The sequence below is a fragment of the Sinocyclocheilus grahami genome, unplaced genomic scaffold, assembly GCF_001515645.1.
Source record: "Sinocyclocheilus grahami isolate Dianchi unplaced genomic scaffold, SAMN03320097.WGS_v1.1 scaffold47.1, whole genome shotgun sequence".
Classification (NCBI taxonomy): domain Eukaryota; kingdom Metazoa; phylum Chordata; class Actinopteri; order Cypriniformes; family Cyprinidae; genus Sinocyclocheilus; species Sinocyclocheilus grahami.
The window spans coordinates 2,313,450-2,316,361 of NW_015505226.1; the positions used below are offsets into that span (position 1 = coordinate 2,313,450).

The 2,912-nt window shown below is 36.3% G+C and overlaps 1 long non-coding RNA gene across 1 annotated transcript in view; it reads right to left on the bottom strand.

Moving 5' to 3' along the window:
* Positions 1-576: 576 nt before the first annotated feature.
* LOC107582841 (uncharacterized) overlaps positions 577-2,912 on the bottom strand; it is a 3,594-nt gene continuing 1,258 nt past the window's right edge. Inside the window, exons 2-3 of the long non-coding RNA XR_001608979.1 lie at positions 1,738-1,797; positions 577-675 (exon numbers count right to left, since the gene is read on the bottom strand). This is a non-coding gene — a long non-coding RNA (uncharacterized lncRNA). The remainder of the gene's footprint in view (positions 676-1,737; positions 1,798-2,912) is intronic.

Sequence of the window (2,912 nt, forward strand, 5' to 3'; positions counted from 1 at the left end):
ACTGCATATTACGCATTACATAACTTCTTGTTCACAGAACTGTTGTATAAAAGACTTTGCCTATAGGCCTATTGCAGGGAACATCAAAAAGGTGATTAAATAAAGTGAAATTTAAGCAAAATGGTGAGCAATTTCAGCATCTAATAATATATATTTTTATATATTAATGTCAATTTATTTTTACAAAAAATAATTTAATTTAAATGAATAATTTAATTTAATATAATTTTAATTGCATCACAAAAACAATTAAAATCTTGAAAAAATGTATCATGGTATCCACATAAATATTAAGCCACAAAGCTATTTTCAAAATTGATAAACATAGGAAATGTATTCCTCTAATATGCAAATCAGAGGATATTAGAGCATATTAGAGGAATAAATTACATTTAAAAATATAGAAAAGTTTTTTTTATCAAATAAAGGCCTTCTTTCAAGTCCAAGTACTAAAAAAAGGCCATTGTACTAAGATGTCAGACAAACTAGAGTGAGATTTAGAGCTAGTTTTGTTTCACCATATCTTTGTGTTTGTGTGCAAATGCCTGAAGGAGTATGTCTGTTCCTTACCATAGTGGCAGTGAAGGGAATGTTGTCTATAAGAGAGGAGGCCAGTGCTGAGACCCACATGACCAAAATGATGGCGATGGCCAACCGCTCATCCTCTGGCACTGCCTGGGAGAGAAGATAACAATAAAATATGTCACAACCAAACGCATGCACACACAGGCACATAGATGCCAACACAAAGGTGGGAGGGTTTGCAGACAATGTGTTCATGACACAGTCACATTGGATTCATTATTTCATGCTCTGTTGCTTTCATAAACCGAAACACAAAACAACACATGTACACAAACAGACATAAACACACACTCTTCACCATATGCCTGTTTTCAATCCAGCTATAACGTATGTGAAAACGCACCATAGCTTTTACATAAGCATGTAGGAATGCTGTTTATTAGAACACGGTTTTATTTCAGTCATTTCCCCACTATTTCTCTCTTTGGTTGTTCATCTACATGGTCAGATTTTGGGGGTCCTGGTGCTGCTGATTGGATTGAATGCATCAGAGCCCCACAGCAGCACCTGTCATGAATAATTACTCTGATTGTAATAGGCCCACACAGCAAACACAAACTGACAGGTCTATCAGAGTGTGATTGCCAGCCAGGCAGAGCTGGACACCTCCAGACCTCTGGAAATCTCTCTATTTATGGCCCACACAACCCTACTATTGGATCAAAGATAACAATAATTTGAGCCAGCCACATTATTTAATGAGGTTCATTTGGCTGGTTGACATTGTTTTTTTTTTTAAGTGTGTTAATGCAAGCTCTCAGAATTATGGTCCATGTATGAAAGAAGATATAGAGTAAAACAGCGCCCGTCCACTTTTTCAGGAGCCTTGGTTTTTACACTGAGGCAGAAACAGACCTTTCCCTCAAAATCCGATCATGAGTGGTCACAGGAGACACATCTGAAGCATGTTACATCAAGGTCTAAACAGCATGTGTCGCCTTCCCACTTGTGATCGTATCACATACCTTATACCTGTATCATATACCACATACATATTTTAATACCACTTTTTGGATAGATTTTGTGCTGATTGCATAACACCTTTAGTGAGTCGAGCACCAAAGCAACACAGACAGCCCATGCAAATATAAATTCCTAGTGAAATCCCCCCAAAGTATTAAAGTACCAAATACTTCTGGAGCAAATACTCACTTTTATCAACACTGCTGTCTGCTCCCCGATGTAGTCGATGAGCTGCAGCTGGGCTAGGGCCTTTAAAAATACACCAAAGAGAAAAATCAAGCCATAGACCAGAAACCAAAACAACAGACATTTAACCTGACAGCTCTGATTTTCCATCTTTTAAATGGAAGTGGAATATCAGAAATCATAAAATTTTTTCTCAGCGCTTGCAGTACACACTGGTATGAGTGACTGTGAATGTTGGCTCTGCTATAGAGGGCAAACAGTTTATCTTGGAGCAGTGTTAAGCTCCCCACTGGGCCCAAGGGGAGGGCTTCCCTGTGTGAATAATGTTCTCCTAACAAAAGAAAGGATTAAACCAACACAAACAGCAAACCCAGCATTTCTGCTGCTGACATGCTCACTTTCTCCTTACTTCGACTCCCAATCTCAAGTCACCCTCTTTCTCCTTCTTTATTTATGAATGTGATAGATAAAAATAAACATAAAAATGGCCTATTATATACACTATTAATATTTTATATTTCATAACAATGGGGGGGGTATAAAAAATAGATATAGATATATAATAAAAATTTATAGATAGATAGATAGATAGATAGATAGATAGATAGATAGATAGATAGATAGATAGATAGATAGATAGATAGATAGATAGATAGATAGATAGATAGATAGATAGATAGAGATTAAAATAAGAAAGTAGAAATAGAACACTTTTTCTTACAATAATTGATAAAAATCTAATTTAACTTTTTTTTATTTAAATCCTAATTTGGGGGAATTTTAAAGGGGTCATATGATGTTGCTAAAAAGAACATAATTTTGTGTATTTGGTGTAATAAAATGTGTTTATGCGGTTTAAGGTTAAAAAAACACATTATTTTCCACATACTGTACATTATTGTTTCTCCTCTATGCCCTGCCTTTCTGAAATGCATCGATTTTTACAAAGCTCATCGGTCTGAAAAGCGAGGTGTGCTCTGATTGGCCAGCTATCTAGTGCGTTGTGATTGGCCGAATACCTCAAGCGTGTGACGGAAATGTTACGCCCCTTACCATATTTTGATGCCCTGTCCGGCCAGAGCGACGAGACAAAAACATTAAAACCCATTGTAAACGAGGCATTTGTTGCATCCAGTGGAACATAATTACGGATTATAATGACTTATACTGTCTTTTTA